Source organism: Cyanistes caeruleus, chromosome 4 (genome assembly GCF_971803275.1).
Source record: "Cyanistes caeruleus chromosome 4, bCyaCae1.hap1.1, whole genome shotgun sequence".
NCBI classification, from domain to species: Eukaryota; Metazoa; Chordata; class Aves; order Passeriformes; family Paridae; genus Cyanistes; species Cyanistes caeruleus.
This window is the reverse complement of record NC_141704.1, coordinates 41,015,467-41,029,444: the sequence shown is the minus strand read 5'-3', so window position 1 is coordinate 41,029,444 and position 13,978 is coordinate 41,015,467. Positions and strand designations below refer to the sequence as shown.

Here is a 13,978-nt window from a genome sequence, read left to right as displayed (position 1 = left end):
GGCATACATGTACAGTTTTACATGGTAATGTGAAATTATAATTCCTTTGTCTTTCTAAAACAATACACATATAAGGGGTGTGAGCCAAAAAATTCAATGACATACCTTTATAGTGTGCAGATGCAGTTCTTTATAGGATCTACAAAGGTGTGAAATCTGTGTAAAAGTTCAAGAATTGATTTTCACATGGTAATGCAAGGTCTTCTCTTGCACAATTCGCAACACAGAAGAATTTTAAATTCTTTCATTTTTTAAAAAAATTTAAATCCCAAATGACCATCCAGAAAGAGACTGTTTTTAATGTCAAGTTCTTGAAACCAAAAATTGAAATGAAAATATTTAAATTTACCTCTATTAAAATTTTAAAACAAATTTCAGTTTGGATTTCAATGCGGCTATTCCCAAGAGGAAAAAATTACATAAATCAAGATTTTTTTCCCTTATTTTCCTTTTTCAGAGGAAAAGACTTTTTGCAATCCGTAGAATAATTTCTGTAGTCCACATTCATGCACACTCACTCTGGTAAACCATTTCATATTTGATCTATTCTAATTCTTCATCACTTTCTAATAATCCTAGGGATTTGTGCTTTTTCCTGCTTTTTGAGATTGTCACTTACTTTCCTTACATATTTTCTCTATAAACAGATACATAAAAAGGCCCTGTGGTGTCACTTTACCCTTAAGGAGGCCAACACAAGTTAAGGATTTAGCCTTACCTAAATACAGTTAATCTGCTTGTATCTGCAGCTGTACAGGGGTGGAGCAATGAGGTGGTCTTTGTATTATATTCTGGTCTGCTTGAGTGCTGTGGCCAAGCAGCTCAAAAAAAGTGGCTTATTTACAGAGGCACTGATGACTGTGAGAAATGGCAACTGGATTATTTTAATATTTTCAAATGAGGCAGGTAGCTTTACCTGTCACTGTAGCGTCCATATCCCTTGAGGTGGAGCAGATCCACTGCCACATTTATTATATGACACAACACAAAAATAACATGATTGGATTATTGAAATCCTTGCAAACTTTATTGCAATCCCTGATTTGACTGAGACACTCAGAAGCAGGCACTTCATCCCTCAGTTTTGTGATAGACTCTTCTACCGCTCTGTTAGTGAACTGCTTTCCTTGCAGCTCTTAATGCTTGTTCAATGTGTTTTTCAGTTTTTCTTTGTGCAAGGCTGCACAGAATACCTCAAGGATTGCATTCAGTTATCTTTATAAAGTCACAAAGGAAACACTTTCCAAAAAAAAAAAAAGAGAAAAAGGGAACCCCCCCAAGAAAACCCATTTTTATTACATGGTTATTATTATATTTTGCATGTACCATGCTTTTCTTATACAAGATTAAAAAAAACAAATCCTAAATTGTGATGTAGACTTGAGCTACAGAGGCTAGTGTACTAGAGAATTGTAATGGATAGGTTATTCCATGGGGCTCAGATAGACTCCCAGGCAGACTCGCTGTCTGCCTTACTGAAAGCCTGAATGTACATATAAAATGTTTAAGGCTGACAGTCAGGATGTTCACTGCCACTGGCAGCAGAGGAAAAAAAACTATGTTGAAGGAAAGCAAAGTTTAACTCAGAATGAAGCTCACAAATCCAGAGGAGCTCAGGTTTTAAACTAGCCATAAGTAGATTGTGTGGCTACACATGCTTAAAAAATGGTTTAAAGATTATTATATCATCTGGAATTTGGGTTCTAGATACAGGATGTTAAAAAATGGAGGTATATTAGTAGGGAGATTACGCAAAATTGACACTGATAAAAGAACAGGCAAAAGAAGTCTTAGAAAAGAATTTGAAAGTGTTATTATCCTTGATCCACAGAAAGTGGGAGATTATTTCAAACACTAATGTAGCATACAGATATATACAGACCCCAACAGTTTTGGGAAAGGGATGAGAGTTTGGGAGGAAACAGATGATTCAGCTGAGGCAAGTTACTAAACAATACAGAAAAGCAAAGAGCTTAAATTCAAAGCAGGTGTTGGTGGATGAAATGTCTTTCCTCTCTGACAGCTTCAGAGTGATACAAAATGAAGCCACAAAACTCTGGCTGCAGCTCTCTCAGCAAAATGTAATGCATTTCTTCTGGCATGGAGGAGTCAAGTCTAATCAAGGGAAAGAGATGACTAAGAAGTGTGAAGTTGCATTGACTTAGATGGTAAAGCACTATCTAATCCATCATTGGATGGGTGGCTGTATACCACTGAATATATTTTATCAAGTAAGTTGTAGTGTAAAATATGGGTTTTAGAAAAATGATATAGACAGAGAGTTAATGGCATGTGGAAAAACCTGGAAGATAAGAAAAAAAAATAACAAAGAAACCGGAAATAATCCTGGACTTCTGTTCCACAGAGACAAAGCAGAGTATAATAAAACAGTATGGGCATGAAGAGGGAAGAAACAGATAACTCTGACATCCAGGGAGAGTGAGATTAGAAGCTTTCAGAGATACAGGAGTCTGCATCAAAAATACAGGGAGAAATCCTGTGCATTGAAAATAGCACTGGGCATCATTCAGACAAGAGAACTTTTAGAAATATAGGATAGATATTAAGCTACATATATATCCAGTAGATTTTATCTATTGACTCATCAGTTAATGAAAGGGATACATGGACAAAAGTATTGATAGATTCAGCAGAAGATAAAAATTTAATGAAAAGCTGCCACACAGTGCATTTGTACAGTATGAGAGTACTGGGATTATGAGAAGCTACAGGCTATCAGATAAACTAAATTCCTTGAGTCTATTAGGGACCATCAAGAATAAACTAGAGGGACATCCTGGTGTGAAGATACCTCAGCTCTCAGTCCCTTCACCCAAAGCACTGACTATATGAGCTAATGTCTCAGCAACACTTCCTCCATGTGTTAACTTATACCTCAATGTCCCACAGCCTTCAAGGTTTAGAGCTAAGAGCTTGTCGAGTGCCAAGGACAACCCTGTTTTAATGGAATTGCACTGGAACCAAGACAAACATCTTTTTGGGATAAAAAATAATGAACAGGAATGTTTGACCAAAGCTGACTAATCTTGGTGAAAAGAGTTTCATCTGATTCTGATGAAATCAGTTCATGGTTTTCTCATCAGCACACTCTGTAGCCTTACATAATAGAAAGGTGAGTGATTTTCAGAGAACTGAAAAATCACACAAAGATTGAGGCTGAAAGGGACATATAGAAGTCATCTGTGTCACTCTCTGTGTCTGTGTAGCGCCACCTGGAACCTCTAGACAGCTTTTGAATATATGCAAGGAGTGAGATCCACACGTTCTCTGGCCAGCATGTGCCAGTGCTCAGTCTCCCTCAGAGCAAATGATGTTCAGAGGGAACCTCCTGTGTTTCAGTTTGTGTCCATTAACTCTGTCCTGTCACTGGGCAATGCTGGCTCTGCTTTCTTTGCATTGTCTATTCAGGTACTCATACACAGTGTCAGATTCCCTCTGAGCCTGATCTTCTCCAGACTTAACTGCCCTTGCTGTCTCAATCTTTTCCTACAGCAAAGATGTTCTGGTCCCTTAAACATCCTTTAGCCCCTTCTTTGGACTCTGTTTGTCATGTCCATGTCTCTCCTTTACTGGGGAGCCTGAAACTGGGTACAACACTCTGGAACAGGTCTCACCAGTGCCAAGCACAGCACAGTCCTTGACCTGCTGGCAGTGCTTTGTCTAAGGTGCCCAGGATGCCATTTACCTTTGTGAGGGTCAGCACAGGCAGGAAGCAGGAAAAAATATAAAAATATCAATATCAAATCAATAATATCAAAAATCACAGAGTACATTTATTTTTGTTACTCCACCATCTGGGGATCCTTGAAACAGCACCCAGGCACACAAGCAGAGCTGCAGGCATTGTAGAGCTTGGTCCATGCTAGAGGGTCACTGAACCTGCTGGTTTTGCCTGTGTATCAGGGAATTGCACAGGCATAGTTTACCACTCTGCTTGGTCTTTCTTGCAGCAGAGAATAAATCTCTAGAATGTTTGATAGGGCGTCTCTAAGCCTATCACAGGCCTATATTATCTAAACACAGATGTTCTGCTTGTCAAACACACAAGGCTAAACAGCAATTAATATGATATATGTGTTTTTTGACACCCCAGCTGTAAGTCACTTGAGTGTGTGTTTACAATACTCCTTGCCAATCTTCTGTTATTTCCCCACAGTCTTTGCTGCAAGGGCACATTACTGGCTCTTCTTCAAATTCATGTCATCGGTGGCTGCCAGGTGCTTTTCTACTAAGCTGCTTTCCAGCTGGGTGGTCCCCAGCATATATTGGTGTCAGGGGTTGTTATTGGTGCAGGATTTTGAACTTCTCCTTGTTGACGCCCAAGATTTCTGTCAGCCCAATTCTCCAGCCTGTCAAGGTCCGTTTCAACTGTAGCACAACTCCGTGGCATATCAGGCTCTCCTCCCAATTTTGTGCCATCTACAATCATTTTGTTATTTGAAAACCCAATGTGGATCCAAACTCCTCAACTAAAAAACAAAGAACTTCCATGAAGTTCCATATATGTGCATCACATTTTTCCTTATTAATTATTATTTTATTTTTTTTTCTTAATGGCATGGTTGGGGCTTTTAATGTCTACTTAGACTAGGTTTAACTTTTTCAGAAGAGGAAAGAAGTCCATTTAGAAAGTTGTCTAACTTTGAAGGGGCAACTCTCAAACTCATGAGATTCTACCACATAATTGGATATTTGCAGAAAGTCGTGTATCTGTGAAGGTCATGGTACCCCTGGGAAATAATGTAAAATAGAGTAGAAAATTAAATCCTAGAAAATTTGTTTTCACTGGCCATTCCACTAATTTGTTTCTAAGATAAAAGTTTCATTAAGACATTCCACTGAACACCCTGGCACTAGCTTCCTGATCAATAAAAAACCTCATTTTGTAGAGAAGGCTTAGAAAACTATGGATGGGTGTGTGTGACCAACAATTGGCCTATTATTAAAAAATAAAACAAAACCACAACAAACTTCAGTAAGTTTTGATGAATAACCATATATAAGATGAAACAAGTTCTTTACAAAATGCTGTATTTTTTTGTATTTTCTTTTGATGTTTTGTGTCTTCATCTATTCTCACATCCAAAGCATACTTTTTGATAATTTTTTTTCAACAGAAGCAATCCAGTGTGTGGACAAAATACAAAATACCCAAAAATCTGCTTTGATTTTGCATCTAACTAGTAAAAACCCATCTAACCTTCTACATCTTTGATTTTTCATCTAACTAGTAAAAAACTTTACAGCTCCAAAACTGTTCATGAGTTCAAAATCCAGTAGTCTTGATTGCATTAGTTTGATTTTTAACAGGAAAGATCTAAAACTATTTTTGCTGTTGAGTGGACTGTGTTATTTATGGAATAGTCTGGCCTTGATCAATTACATCAGTTGATGTTTGTGTAAGGAAGAAAGATAATTTTAGAGGTACCTAAAATCTGCAATGTTATCTTGTAGTCTAATGCAATTTGATCATGCAAGCCAAGCAGGATCTAGGGGTAAATAGCTCTGTTGCCAGTATCAGCACTGCTTCTGAGTTAATATTTGTTTAGAGACCTTGTGAATATATCCTTCATAGGAAGGAGGCAGACCAGGTGCACGGCAGCTTCCAATTGCAACGATGATGAATTCAACTTTAATCATCAGATTTCCCACAGACTTCATGAAAGTGGCTCTAGGCAGAGTGAAAAGAGACCTTGGATGAATAGCTTCATGCCAAGCTAACAGGCGTTTCAGATCCATGAAGCTGAGTAGCATGGGATCTCTGCAAGCACAGCGACTTATCTAAAGCTGCTTTCAGTGAGCATGGCCATGCTACCCTTTATCTCTGTGACCTGTCAAGTAAAACTAGTTCAGTTTGAGAAGGGAACATCTCTCCAAATCCTGTGCCTATGGAAATCTCTGCTATTCAGTGAGCAGCTGAAGCCTGATTTCATTGAACTGATGCACCATTATTCAAAGAGATAGTGGAGAAGAAGAAGGTGTTACTACCTCTGTCTTGCAGCAGATTAGTTTCCCATTTTTGTAGATGTTTAATTCATCTTACTTCTAGCTTCAATTTATATTTTAGTAGCATTGTTTGGTGGCATCTGTTAGGTTGTGCCAGGGATAGTTTTGCAACCTAAGCAAAAAATTTTCCTCCTTGCCTTTCTAGAAAACAAACCAAAGCAAACCTGAAGAAAAAACATCAACAAATTAGCTGCATGATATGGTCAACATGTCGGATGTGCCAAATAGGCTTTTTTACCCTTACCACATCTCAAACCTGATGATCAATAAAGGTTTAAATGACTTTTTCCACTATTCTATATTTCAGTTATTATAAATAAACTCAAGCCATTGCAATAAAATACTATTAGTTATTGAGGTTTCTAGTGCAAAAAATATTTTTGAATTCCTTATTTTTTTCACAAATAAATTGTTAAATAATCAAATCTTAGTAGCAGAGGGTGAATAAATCTTTAATAAATATATTTGATAGGGGTTTTTTGAGTGTTTTAAGGTAAACTTCCAATCCAGTTTTCCTCTGAAGAAGTTATTAAATATTGTTTTACATTAATGACTGAAGACTCTTTCATATGTCTTAAATCAATATATAAAAATATGGTTAATAAATAAACAAGTTATTTCAATTAAATTCAGTACATGTGCAGGAAGGAATTTCTCACTGTATGGTCAAAAATAAGCTCAATATATCCAAATGTGCACTTTTAACATCTGTTTTATCTCCTTTTACAATGCCAGCAGCTGCAGTGTAGTTTGAAAAGAGAATTTTAGAGATTGGGGGCAAAAAATTACTGTAAAAGAGTTTCTCTCTTAAAAAAAAAAAACCAAACATATTTTGAAGTAAAGTTCAAACAAGACCAACTGATAAATTAAACTTTTAGTTGGACCTATGTACTAGAAGCAAAGTGTAGCATTTTTGCTGAGAAGAAAAACAACCAGAATATCCACAATATCTTATATTTATTTAAATATATTTACTAAAGTAAATGTATAAATAAATAAATTTAAATAAATAAATAAATATATAAATAAATAAGTAAATATATAAATAAATAAATTTATAAATAAAGTAAAAATAAAAATAACAGAAATAAAATCTCCATGGGAAGTTAAAAAACAATTTCCATTTTACTCTATATTTTACATCCCATCCTAGGTTTGCCTGTTTTAGACACACTAGCCCTCTTATTTCTAAATAGATCCTGAAATGCAGAAATAAGTTGAATGGTGAGTCTTATGTAATGACATGTGCCACTTTGCTCAAACTGGCTCCTTTGGAACACCAACCTTGCAATATCCTTCTGAATCACATTTTGTAGAGGCTTCTCACCATCAGTGATATTACAGAGAGCTGAGGGAAAAGAAAACTCTAGCTCAGCACTGACAAGAAATGCTCATAAAATCTCAGTACCCTATGTTTTTCTAATGAATTACAATGTAAATAGATTAAGTGAGCCTCAAGGACAAGAGACATGGCATCTTTTCAAACAAGGCTTTCAGGAATGACTACAGGAGAACACAGAACTGTATTGACAGATGCACAAAGTTCCTGAGGTGATACTTTCAGGCCACCGCTCTGCTACTGATTATTGGGTGATATATCTATTGGATGTATGTCCCTTTGAGAATTCATTGGAGTTGTGCTTCATTGTCTTCTTAAAATGACATTTGCTTGACCAAACACAGAAATCTGAGCTAGTCATACTTAGTCTCAATTCACAGCCAATGAAAATAAAAGTACTTCTAAACCCTGATTCATGTCACTAAAAGACTATTTTCTAAATACAACAGATGAATTGTGCCCTCAAAATGCCAATTTCTCTTCACTGGCTAAAAAAATAGTCTGAGATGTCATGCTCAGTTATAGATACACAAAGGGAGGAATTCCATTCACATTCCCTTAGTAATTTCTTTTTGCTTCCTTTCTATGGACAGCACATAATCAATAAGCCACTGTCTCTATCTCCGAAACATGGAACTACAGCACAGACCTACACCTTTCCTCAGAAATGTCTTAATTCTACAATAACACAAGAACACATCCTTGATCATCCCCATCTATGGCAGTACAGCTGGCACATCTTTTCCACAGTAGACTGCTGCAAGTTTCCCTCCATTAAAAAGCTTGTGTTGTTGTCTATCCCAAGACAGTTCCCTTTGTGTATATCACAAACCACTTCTCTGAATACAAGACCCTGCAGCTTCCCCCACTGGCAGCATGGTTTTGCTGCTTCTAAAGCTTCCATTCAATAGATTCATCACAGTACAGCACACAGTAGACCAACTATTAGCTGTATGCCACACAGTAGGTACCTAATAGCTTTACTGCAGGGTATATGAAAGGTGGAAGAGATACCCATTGAAGGGCTTAACAGCCACACCAGACTCATGCCCTAAAGTTGTGCTAATGGGGGAACTTATTTTAGGTGGAGTAAGTTTTCTGTATGGCAGGACAGTAAGTCAGAGAGCTGTTTCACTTCACCGCACTATTGGGGTATTCAACCCACCTACTGGGCCTGGCTGAAATGGAGCTCATTTTCCCACAGCAGCCCTCACAGAGCTGTTCTTTGCATTGGTAGCTAGAAAGGTGCTGATAACACACCAGTGTGTTTTGGCTACTGCTGAGCAGCACTGGCACGGCACCAAGGCTGTCTCTCAACATTCAGAAGGCTGGGGGTGGGCAAAATCCTGGGAAGGGACACAACTAGGCCAGCTGACCCAAACTGATCAAAGGGATATTCTGTACCATATGATGTCAGCTCAGATATAAAAGGTAAGGAAAGGAGGAGGAAGGGGGCATTCATTATTTACAATGTTTGCCTTCTGAAACAAGTGCTAGGTATGCTGAAGCCCTGCTTTCTGGCTGCAAGCTGTGTGAGAATATGCTTTTTAATGGAAGCTCTAGAGACCATGGATATATCTTCATCCACTGCAGGCACAATGTCCTTGGGAAAGAAATTATTCACAGTATTGCTGATGCTCAATATTTTTAAACTGTAAATATTTAGCAACTAAGTTTTATGACAAACTCTTCTGTGTGTGGATTAGGGAAGTGGGACTAAACATATCTGCAAATGCAGCCAAGCAAGCACAGAGTGACTTGCTGATTTGTATATTGGAAATATGTGACTCAGACATAAAACTGTACTAAATTAGAGGAAAATGACTGAATTGTCTGAAAGTGGAAAAATCATGCTGATACTCAGCTTCTTTTGTTTTAAGTTTACAGTTATTAATTCTATATGAGTCGTTAATGCAGATAATAAGCACAGGAAAAATAATGAAGGGGAAAAGCCAAAAATTCTGGGTTTCTTAGTTGTCAGTCTTAGATTGAAATAAATATAGTAGTAAGAGGGGCTTATGTACTAGAACATTTTTAGAATTCTTTGCTGGCAAAATTTCTTTATGTGTGTGCTTGGGATATTTTTAATATTTCACCATGACTTTTGGAAGACACTTCAAGAAGAGCTGTGAAGTTACATGGCAACTGATGTCATTGCTTTCCACTCCTCCTGGTGACTTCCAGGGCATGAAACCAAAGGCCAGAATGCAGCTATGTTTTTAGGTGCCATCAGCTGTCAGTATGCTATAGTATCTAATAGTTTCTCAGGACATATGCAGTATTTTTTAAACTTGGGCTTAGAAGGAGAAGTAGAAGAATTTCAATATTATTGAAATTTTTATACCATTGAATGCTTGAGCTCTAATGACCATTGAGATTCTAATATAAAATTAACATTTTCTGTGTCACTTCTAATGCATCTAGACTGCAGATATCAGCCTAGCCTTTTAATGTTCTTTTGACCTCTGACTGTACAAATCCTATAACATCAACATGATATAGCACTGTAACATCAGTATTATTTCATAGATGAAATAACATCTTTCTGTGATTCCATTGAGCTATGACAATACATTATTTTAACATAATTGAAAAGTTGGTTTGTTGCCAAATAAAGGGTATTCCAGCAAGTTTGTGTGAAGTAAAGAGCCTAGTCTGTTTTAGTCTATCTACAGAAACAAAGATGATTATAAATAAATTGCATATTATATGTTATGTGCATTTTTGTGTTACTTTGCATGAATATTTCATGTTCTGTAGCTCACTAAGTACACAGTGATTTCCTACTGCTTGTTGTTTCTGTTGAACTACATGACAATATAGTTCATAGTTTTTATAGTGGCTTAAAGGGTCTTATAAAGGGTCCTTAAAGATCATCTAGTCCCAAGCCCCCAAGGGGGTGTGCCATGGGAAGGCACACCTTTCATTAGACCAGGCTACCCAGAGCTCCATCCAGCCTAGCCTTGAACATTTCCAGGGATGGATCATCCACAGCTTCTCTGGAAACCTTTTCCAGTGCCTCACCATTTTCACAGTAAATAATTTCTTCCTAATATCTAACCTAAACCTGCCTTTTTGCAGTTTGAATACGTATCTCCTAGTCCTGTCACTACATGATCTGATCTCTCTTTAGAAGATTATTTGTAGGCTTTTCTAAATTCATATAAGTTAAAAATAGGGAAAAACACATGCATGAGGTAATAATTAATTCAACAAAAATATTGATAAAACATCCACTAGCAGATCACTTCGGATAACTATTTGGCAATTACTATTTTCCATGTAGTCAAGCTGAAATACATTGCTCTACTTCCTTAAGTGGATACAAGAGAGAAAATAAAAATTGCTCTTTCCTGGAGAAAACTATATTTTTCAAAGAGTTTGCACATTTAGATTGACTTTATTAAACAGACAATTCTTTCAGAGATATTTACCTGACCTCTCTATACTTTCAAATCTGTATATGTTGGCTTGTAAGCCTCCTATTTGTACTGCACTTTACAGATGACTCTGTATTTTTATAGAATACAATGACAAAAAATACTAGCTAAGAAATCCTTAAGAACTTGAAACATTGTGTAAAACAAAGAGAAAATCTGCAGGTGATATGTGAGATCTGTTTTCATTTTGATGAAGTTCTATTGTATAGATAAGTAATAATTATGTCTCCCTTTACAAAAAGAGTTCTACATTCCTAAAATGAATAACCGTTGATTTTGAATGAAAAGCAGAACATCTCTATTAGTGTATATGATTTCAGCCAAGAAAAATGGCTCATAAGAGTTATTTTTCTATCATACTGGAACTGATATTTTAATTCAAAACTATTAGAATTAAAATAAGCTTTACCCTTCCCTGTTATCTCACAGTGTAGCTCAAAATTTTGATAGCTGTGAATCAGGGACTTGATCTTAGTATTTCAAAGGCAAGATCTAGACTGCAAAGTAAATGATAAGAAATAAAGGGAGGAAAAAAACATGAAATAGATTTAAGATGGAAAGAAGCAGAAAATGTGCTTTGATTAACTGAAAGGTTAATTACTGAAAGACTTCCTCCACATAGCATACTGTTAATTAGAAAGTAGGAGCAATGTGTGATTTAATTTAACACTATGCAAAAGGCCAACATGACATAGTAAGCTGCTTGATTCTTCTTGTGTTTGTGAAACATATAACTTGGTGTTTCATTCTACTCTGGACTAAAAGAAAGCTGTTTTTCCTTTTTACTTTATTTTTAATAGATGAAAGCCAGGGTTTAAAAAAAATGAGACTTTTGTAGGGATGACACCAATTAGATACCATGGATTAGTATTCTCACCCACCACTGCCACCTTAGCTCTGGTCTGTTCAGCACATTGAGCACAGGACAGAACTGCTCTGTACAACAGGGTTTCTGGTCACCTCAAGAGGAATATTATGGTGTCTTCTAGAAAGCAACAAATCTTGAAACTTACATTCCTTTTTCTAGTATTTTGGGAAAATTGTTCTCATAAAAATAGAAAGTATAATGCTAAAAGTGTCCCACAACAATGGGACTTCCAATAGAATGAAAGACTGCCCTGGTTATGTCTCACCAGAAACTCCTTACTCCTTATGATTTTTGGAAATTCTCTAAGCAAACCATCAGCAGCAAAAATGGGAAGGTACTGACAATAAGAAAAATGTATGCAGAGCCCAGAAACCTCAATAAATTTGTCATCTTCTGGGTGTACCTCAGGGGCTGAAGGACTGTCAAATTCCTGATTTACAAGGAGCTACAGAAATTGACAGAATGGACACAATATTGGACAGGGAATTTGAGGGAGTCTGGGACAGAGATCATGAGATTTGAGTCCCTGTTGTGGGTGGATGTATAAATTTAACAAGGAATTTTGATGGGAAAAGTTTTTATAGGATAATCAAAAAGACAGACTGGAATTACCAATGTAGTACCAGGCATAGACAAGGCATAAAAGCCAGAATTAATTATTGTGTCACCATCTCCCACACTTTGGACTATGAAGGCAGTACCTTGAAGATGGTTGATAGTACGGTGAGCAGAAACAGCAACACTTTCAACCATCAGGAAAGAATTAATCCTCTGGTTTTAGTCACCTAAGCATTAGTCATATAATCCATGCTGCTTACACAGGTACTCATTATAAAGTAATCAAATGTATAGTAATCAGAAAGGTGCTCTGAATAGGTATGCTCTTTCCATTTACTCCACTTTTTCAAGAGTAAAGTCAGGTAAGATGACTCCTGTCTTTAGATATTGCTATAGATTTTGAGAAGTTTAGAAATGCAGTCATTTTCTTCAAATTATATTTGAAGCAGGTTGATAGAATCCCATCACAGTAGTAAGCAAAGGACAATGGAAATAACAAATGCATGGCAAGCAGCATGAGCCAAGTAGGAGGAAAAATGCAAAATCTTCCTAGTGCTATACAATTAATTTTCCAAGGATGTAAAAATCCACATTGCCACAGACTAATAATTAGAGACTGCTTATTGTCATTCAAGGACTTTTAGTATGACCTGTTCTTGTGTAATTACTTTAATTTTTCATTGCAGAGTCAGGATTCCCATTTCCATTTATGCTGCTTTATGGATAATTCATTAAAATCTACCCAGCACAGACTAACATTAATTTGAAAAAAATGGCTGCCTCTTCAGCCTTAGAGTTATTTCTATTTAACTAACCCATGTTAATAGCAGTTAACTAAAGAAGAAATAAACCAAGAAATACAAGGCAGTATAACAAGGAAGATAATAGAAAATATCTCTCAGCCAAAGAAAAGGTCCTCTCAATCCTCCATCTTTGAGACAGAAGTTTTGATACCATTTAGTTTCATGTAAGCAAGCCGCAAATACACAAGTTTAAAAAAGTATTGGAAAGAAAAAGGGAAGGACCACTTCCCATTCCTATTCAATCCCCAGATTTAGGGCCCAATCCCAATTTAGGGCCTAGTCAAAAACTAGAGGTGTCTCAACAGCTTCTCCTGTAACAAACCATGGCAACCACCTGGTTAAGTGTCTTTACTCTGTAGTGGCACAGGTTTACCAAGGAAGCTATAGTTTTCTTTCTCCATACTTCTATCTTTTCTTCTAGTTCCATGGGATCTACAGGGTAATGTCATAGCTGGAGAAATAGAAGAAAATGGCAATCAGGTCTGCTTTTGACGACAAAACTAAAAAAAAATGTATAAAAACAAACAAAAAAGTATAAAATTATTAAATAAACTTGGAGCACTGAACAAAAAAGTCAGACCCTTTATCAGGTCTGAAAAACCACATATATTTTAGTCTGAATAGACATTATACTTTTTACGGTGCATCATTTCTGGTGGAGTTAAAAAAAGAGAAATAGTTTAGACTGAGAAATATTTGCCAACAAGACAAACCTGCAGTCACAGACATCTAATTCTCTAAGCTTTTATGATTAATATTTTATGGCCCTCACTGATCTGCCCAATCTTGGGGAAAAATATGGCACAGCTAAAGAATTTATCAAACAGGAAGTAAAATGCAAACTACAATAGAGATGTCATAGTAAAGTATTGTGTTTGTTTACTGTTGGCTGAAACATTGCATGGAGTGCTTTATTTGAGCAGCAAAAACAACAAGTATGATT

The 13,978-nt window shown here is 36.5% G+C and overlaps 1 protein-coding gene across 4 annotated transcripts in view; it reads right to left on the bottom strand.

Moving 5' to 3' along the window:
- The window catches only part of MGAT4C (MGAT4 family member C), a 316,615-nt gene that overhangs the window by 13,530 nt on the left and 289,107 nt on the right, over positions 1-13,978 (bottom strand). For 2 of the 4 annotated variants that reach the window (XM_086887803.1, XM_023932983.2), the window contains one exon: positions 106-156. The exons of the other annotated variants lie outside the window; for them this stretch is intronic. The gene's annotated coding sequence lies outside the window, so the exon portion shown is untranslated. The remainder of the gene's footprint in view (positions 1-105; positions 157-13,978) is intronic. 4 annotated transcript variants of the gene reach the window in all.